General features: G+C 44.1%; 1 pseudogene; it reads right to left on the reverse strand.

Moving 5' to 3' along the window:
• Positions 1 to 272: 272 nt before the first annotated feature.
• LOC105049237 (probable E3 ubiquitin-protein ligase WAVH2) lies at positions 273 to 7654 on the reverse strand (annotated as a pseudogene).
• Positions 7655 to 7923: the final 269 nt, after the last annotated feature.

Consider the following 7923-nt stretch of genomic DNA (forward strand, 5'->3'; position numbering starts at 1 on the left):
ATGCAACCATAAATGAATATTTATATTTTTGAAAAATAAGAAAAAAATAAAGTAATATTGATTTTTATTTGTAGTTGAATGATCCACTGCTGAATTGGTGGATCTGGTCCAATAAGTTATTTTTCCTGACGAAGAGATACGAGGTCAATAGGCAAAAGAAACGATAAAATGCATACTGAATAAGAGATTACGGACAAGCAACACAGAATTAACCTAACACATCTTGTCAACAGGAACGAAAGAACTCGACCCAACTAAACAAGGAAAGAAAACTACTGCAGCCTCCCCTCCGGTGGCTGGGATGCCGATCTCCGACCGTCGAGCAGCAGTTCTTGGCTCCACTCACGCGAACTATCCAACATCTCCGTCATCACCTGCGTCTGGAACGTGACGGACGCCGGCGCCGACGTCAGCATCGTCGAATGCCCCCTCAGTGCGGCTCGCTGCCACGAGTGCGAGCTCATCCCCGAAGCATGTAAGCCCTTCCAGACTTCTCGTAAGCCCGCCGGTTCGCAATTCTCTCCCCAATCTCTATGAGCTCTTTGTCCAGCCACGCGCATAGCTCATCGCCCGCCAGAGCAGACGACGAGGCCACGAGAGCCGCCCTCCGTGCGTCGAGCACCGCCTTCGCGCCTTTCAGGTCCCCACCGTCGGCCTTCGCCTGAGCCTCCGCAATGCTCTCGGCCACCAGAATCCGGTTCCGCTGCCCGTCGACGATCAAGTTCGCGATCTCATCCTCCGGCGATAGGCTATGGGCCGGCGGACTATGGTTCTCTCCTCTTCCACGTGGATGATATTTGGGTAAGAGGATCGACGTAAGAGCAGTAAACGCTTATAAGCTGCATCGATGGATCGTTTTTGTCTTCTTTGATGGGAACCGTGACGTCGAGGAGGAAGAACTTCTCTTCTTCGGCATACATGTCACCGACTTCGATGACCGCCATCAGGCGTTGGTCCGAGATCCTGGACGAGTAGTTCCCGGTGCCGACCGAGGTGAGGTGGACACCCGGCGAGGCCGAGCATATGGTCAGATGCAAGTACTGCGCGACCACGCTGAGCAGGCCGGCGAGGCACGCGGCAAACGCGTCCGAGACCGCCGCCTCCTCCTCGACGAACGAGAAGGTCCCGCCGGTGGCTTCGGCCACGGCGTCATGATGGTCGGGTCGTGGTTCGCGCCGAAACCGAAGGTGTGGATCGGCCCGACGCTCCGGGCGGAGGGGGGCAGGCGTTGGAGGAAGTCTCTCGTCCGTCGAGAGCTCTGCAGGCGGCCGGCGAGGGAGAAGCATCCATGGTATCGATGCCATCGGAAAGGAGGATGATGCTCGCCACGGGGTTGCGCAAACGGCGCTCCTTGAGGATGCGAATGCCGGCGGAGAGGCCGCCGGCGATGTCCGTCCCCCAGAGGTGACGAGGGAGTTGATGGCGTCGGCCGCCTCCGCACGTCCGGCGTCGGACATGAGACGAAGGGCGTGTTGGAAAAAGCAAATATTAAATATATTTGAAGAAATCGAAAGGTCATTTTGTAAACTTAATTGAAGTGGGAAAAATCAAGAGTCACATGGAAAAACCAAAAGTCACATGGAAAAGCCAAGAGTCACATGGAAAATCCAAGAGTCACATGGGAAGTCTAAATGATAAATTTATTAGGGGAGTCAAAAGGTCATTTCTTATACCTATAAATAGGTGGTTGTTGTAGAATTGACGTGTGGTGAAGTGGTATCCAGAATAGAAAAAAAAGGAGAGGGTTTGTGAGAAAAAAGTTGTATTCTCCATTGTTTTATATAGTTTCTCATACTATTGTTGTATGTTCCACCACCATTACATATTCTATCAAAGTGGTATCAGGCCCGGAGGTTGGAAATATGTCCAACAGTATGCAATTCCCCATTCCACGACTCACCACCACCAATTATGAGAATTGGAGCATCCAAATGAAGGCATTGCTAGGCTCTCAAGATATTTGGGAGGTTGTTGAAAAGGGATATGAAGAACCCCAAGATGACCGCGCACAAACGGCGGCACAAAGAACGGCGCTTGTCGATCAAAGAAAAAAGGACAAGAAGGCCCTTTATTTCATCTATCAAGGGCTAGATGAAGCCGGATTCGAGAAGGTTGCTTGTGCCACCAACTCAAAACAAGCTTGGGAGATCCTTGAGAACGCTCATAAGGGCATTGAGAAAGTGAAGAAGGTGCGCCTCCAAATGTTGAGAGGCGAGTTCGAGACTTTGAAGATGAAGGAAGGAGAATCCATCTCGGATTACTTCACAAAGGTTCTTTCTAATGTAAACCAAATGAAAAGAAATGGTGAGAATGTAGAGGACAAGCGTGTGGTGGAGAAGATCCTAAGATCCTTGGATCAGAAGTTTGACTATGTTGTAGCTGCAATTGAAGAGTCCAAAGATGTGGACACTATGACAGTTGATGAACTCATGGGTTCTCTACAAGTCCATGAGCAAAGGATCTTGATGCGGAAAGAAGAATCCTTGGAGCAAGCCTTGAAGTGCAAGCTCACCATCAATGAGAAGAAGGATGGCCCAACTAGCGAAAGCAGTCAAATAAATCGCGGTCATAGTTATACCCGCGGATACGGTCATGGACGAGGCCGTGGATGAGGACGAGGTTCCTTTGGACATGGCAGAGGAAGAGGAGGCACAGGAGTCTTACCTAATGAAGAAAGCACACAAGGTCCCTCTGGCGGAAGAAGGCAACGAGGTTTCTCAAGAGGAGGACGAAGGTATGACAAAAGTAAAATTAAATGTTATACTTGTGGTAAATATGGTCATTACTCCTCAGAATGTTACCATAATGAGAATAACCAAGTGCATGAGAAGGTCAACTATGCAAAGAAGGAGGAAGGAGAAGATGGTATCTTGCTACTAGCAGAGAAGGGAGAAGAAGGTTCCAATGAAAATATTTGGTACTTGGATACCGGTGCAAGCAATCATATGTGCGGGTACAAACACATGTTCAAAGAGTTAGATGAGACAGTGGAAGGCAATATTTCTTTCGGTGATACCTCAAAAGTTCAAGTGAAGGGGATAGGTAAAATCCTAATTCAACTCAAGAATGGTTCTCAACAGTTCATTTCTAATGTTTACTATGTGCCTAATATGAAAACAAATATCTTAAGTCTTGGTCAATTATTAGAAAAAAATTTGATGTTGTTATGGAAGGTAGATATCTTTACTTAAGAAAACATGATCAGCTGATTGCAAAAGTACCTATGACCAAGAACCGAATGTTTATATTGAACATCAAGTATGTTATGACAAAGTGCTTGAGTGCATGCATGAAGGATGACACATGGCTATGGCACTTGAGGTTCGGGCATGTGAACTTTGGTTCCTTGAAACTCTTATCTTCGAAGGCGATGGTGAAGGGATTACCTCTCATTGAGGATACCCCTGAAGGAATATGTGAAGGATGTATTATTGGAAAACACTCAAGAGCTAGCTTTCCAAAAGAGTCATTTCATCAAGCCCGAAGGCCTTTGCAACTCATCCATACGGATATTTGTGGTCCCATCACACCGGCCTCATTTGGAGGTCGTCATTATTTTCTAACATTTATTGATGATTTTAGCAGAAAAACTTGGGTGTATCTCTTGAAGGAGAAACGTGAGGCCCTGGAGACATTCAAAAGGTTCAAAGCTCTTGTGGAGAACCAAACCGGGTGCAAAATCAAAGCTTTGAGATCAGATCGAGGAGGAGAGTTCACCTCGAAGGCATTTGAGGAGTTCTGCAAATCTCAAGGTATTTGGAGGACTTTGACTGCACCATACTCACCCCAGCAAAACGGCATAGCAGAAAGGAAGAATCGGACCATTCTTGACATGGTGAGAAGCATGTTGAAGACGAAAGAAATGCCAAAAGAGTTTTGGGCGGAAGCTGTGAATTGTGCGGTATACATTCTCAACCGCTGCCCAACAAAGAATCTTGAAGGAAGGACCCCTCAAGAAGCATGGAATGGATATAGGCCAGATGTATCTCATCTGAGAGTATTTGGTTGCATTGCCTATGCACACATCCCAGATCAAAGGAGAAGCAAGCTTGATGACAAGAGTTATCCTTGCATCTTTATAGGATATGATCAGAGATCCAAGGCATACAAACTTTATGATCCAAAGGCGAAGAAGATCCTCATAAGCCGTGATGTGAAATTCAATGAAGAAGGAATCTGGAATTGGGGCACCAACATGATAGAGGTGCAAGAAGAAGAAGAACAAGTGAAGGCTCAAGTTGAAGATCCCACATCACCTTCATCACCTAGCACGAGATCTCCATCTTCAAATGAAGAATCCAGAAAGACAAGAAGCATTCAAGATCTCTATGAGGTGACGAGTCCCCTTAATCTTATTTGTTTGTATGCTAATGAGGATGTAATCTCTTTTGAAGAAGCAGTGAAGAATGAAAATTGGAGGATGGCCATGAATGAAGAGATGAAGGCAATCCAGAAGAATAACACATGGAAACTTATTACTCTTCCAGAAGGTCATGAACCCATTGGAGTGAAATGGGTATATAAGGTAAAGAAGAATGCAGAAGGAAAGGTGGAGAAATATAAAGCTCGATTAGTAGCTAAAGGCTACAAGCAGCAAGCCGGAATTGACTACGAGGAGGTATTTGCTCCCGTAGCACGCATGGAGACCATTCGTCTGGTGATTTCTTTGGCTGCACAGAGTAATTGGAACATCTACCAGTTAGATGTGAAGTCGGCATTTCTAAATGGCTTTCTAGAAGAAAAGTATATGTTGAACAACCCAAAGGGTATGTGAAGAAGGGACATGAAGAGAAGGTTTTAAAGCTAAGGAAGGCACTTTATGGTTTAAAACAAGCTCCAAGAGCATGGAACTCAAGAATTGATGGCTACTTCAAAGCAAATGGCTTCAAGCAATGTCCCTATGAGCATGCTGTGTATGTAAAGGAGAAAAATTCTAACATTCTACTTGTGTGTTTGTATGTGGATGATCTTATTTTTACAGGTAATAATCTACAAATGTTTGAGGAGTTCAAGCATGCCATGATGAAGGAGTTTGAGATGACAGACATGGGGTTAATGACATATTTTCTGGGTTTGGAGGTCAAACAATATCAAAAAAGAATTTTCTTATCTCAAGAAGGTTATGCCAAAGAAATCTTGAAGAAATTCAAGATGAAAGATTGTAACCCTATAAGCACCCCCGTTGATTGTGGAGCAAAGCTGTCAAAAGAAGATGAAGGAGAGATTGTGGACCCTACTCTCTTTAGAAGCTTGGTAGGATGTCTGAGGTACATGACATGTACTAGGCCGGATATTCTATATGCAGTCGGCCTAGTCAGCAGATTCATGGAGGAGCCCAAATTAATGCACTGGAAGGCAGCAAAGAGAATTCTTCGTTACATCCAAGGTACTATTACTGATGGACTATTTTATTCTCATCATAGTAACTTTGAACTTGTGGGCTATTCGGATAGTGATTGGGCTGGAGACATGGATGATCGGAAGAGTACTTCCGGATTTGTATTTTCTATGGGAGATGCAGCTTTTTCATGGATGTCAAAGAAGCAACCTATTGTTACTCTTTCTACATGTGAAGCCGAATATGTTGCTGCATCCGCATGTGTATCACATGCTATATGGCTAAGAAGCTTGCTGAAGGAAGTTCATTTTGAGCAAAAGGAACCTACCAAGATAAGCATTGACAGCAAGTCGGCTATTGCACTAGGAAAGAACCCGGTGTATCATCAAAGAAGCAAGCATATTGATGTGCGTTTTCATTCAATCCGGGAACATGTGAAGAACAAAGAAGTAGAGCTACTGTATGTGAAGACACAAGATCAAGTTGCCGACATATTCACTAAACCATTAGGAGCAGAGCTCTTCACCAAGTTTAAAAGTTCTCTTGGCATGATGAAGAAAGAACAATTAAGTTTAAGGGGGGGTGTTGGAAAAAGCAAATATTAAATATATTTGAAGAAATCGAAAGGTCATTTTGTAAACTTAATTGAAGTGGGAAAAACCAAGAGTCACATGGAAAAACCAAAAGTCACATGGAAAAGCCAAGAGTCACATGGAAAATCCAAGAGTCACATGGGAAGTCTAAATGATAAATTTATTAGGGGAGTCAAAAGGTCATTTCTTATACCTATAAATAGGTGGTTGTTGTAGAATTGACGTGGTGGTGAAGTGGTATCCAGAATAGAAAAAAAAGGAGAGGGTTTGTGAGAAAAAAGTTGTATTCTCCATTGTTTTATATAGTTTCTCATACTATTGTTGTATGTTCCACCACCATTACATATTCTATCAGGGCGAGCACGCGATTGGTGGTGTTGGAGAAGGCGACGATGGCAAGGCGGTCGGAGGGGGAGAGGCTTCAGATTACGAAGCCGACGGCGTGTTTGAGGAGTGCAAGCTTGCGGCCGGTCATGCTGTTGCTGACATCGAGAACGGCGACGAGGTCGAGGGTGGCACGATCGTCGTGGCGGCGGAGGGTGGAGAGAGGCGGGGTGCGGGCCTTGATTAGGACTGAGAAGGAGGATGGAGAGGAGGCGGCGGCAATGGCAGGGAATTCGGGGAAGGTCTCGATGGCGACGGTGGCGGAGGGGGGAAGTGGACGAGAGATAGAGGTGGGGAGAGGTTCGTCGTCGTCGAAGGTGGGGAAGTTCTCGAAGGGGGCCGACGGCAGGGGGGAGCGGCAGAGGGGGCAGTCATGGCGGAAGGTAGCCTGAATGCAGTTGAAGTGGAAGCAGTGGGAGCATGGAGCGACGAATATGGGTTTGGCCTCCTGCTCCGAGTTCATGGTGGTGAGGCATATTGCACAAAGTCTCTGCACCATAAAGAACATTTCCATGAAGCACCGTATGAGAACATTCCATAAAGGAGAGCAGAATAAAACAATAAATGGAAGGAACATGGTTAGACCATCAAAGACAATTAAATTAATAGGCAACAATTTCTATACTTTCAACTTGTGTGTGTGCATATATATAGTAGCCACTATATATAGCAAAATTTTAAATGGTTTGCTATTTTTGATTTCTCTTCCCCTGTTTGTCATGCAGAATGATATAAAAGTCTCCACTTCATGTAAAGAAGTGGGAATAGGTTTATAGCATTTGGTCATACTTATTGTTGCCAATCTCTAAGGCATAGTTGTTCAAAGAAAGGACCTGCAAGATTGCACTCAAAGCATCTTAATTTAAAGAATTAATGCCACTGTGATTTTAATTAATGGCTCATGCCTTACTCAATTCAAAGTGTTATTAAGAAATTATAGACCCTAAATTTTAGATAAACATAAACTGTTCAGATTTGCACACATGGTTTACCAAAACAAATCTCCCTCATGTCATGAAAAAGCAAGGAGTAATTAGACTATATATATATATATATATATATATATATATATATATATATTCTGTCAAAATAGTTATTATTCTTATTAGGATTTTTTTTTTGACCAACTTCAAATGTCTAATCGGAAAGAGAGAAAAAGAAAAAAAAAAAGAAAATATTGGTTGCTCACCGAAGAAGGGAAAGTGCTTGAGTCCGTGGATGACGGCGATGCCTCCGATGACAACAGCCTATGGTTTGTCACTGGACGATGGAACAAGGAGGAGCATCTTGATGAAAGCTGATTCCATGATCTATTCACCTTCTTCCATACCTTGTCCATCTTCTATATCTATGATTCACGTAACCCTAAGTCAAACGTACCACACTTGTTCTTCCACCACAAAACTAAACCAAACATAATCGGCTATCACAACTCCTTCCTAGAAATAATCTTAATTTATGCATGAAGGAGATCTACCGAGAGTTTACTCTCAGGAGAAAAAATAATAATTAGAGAGAGAGAGAGAGAGACTACTCACATGTTTAATGCCGATTTCTTCTAAGAGGTTCGAGGAGACGAAGAGAGAGAGCCCTAGAGAGAGGAGGGAT

The sequence above is a fragment of the Elaeis guineensis genome, chromosome 7, assembly GCF_000442705.2.
Source record: "Elaeis guineensis isolate ETL-2024a chromosome 7, EG11, whole genome shotgun sequence".
Lineage (NCBI taxonomy): Eukaryota > Viridiplantae > Streptophyta > Magnoliopsida > Arecales > Arecaceae > Elaeis > Elaeis guineensis.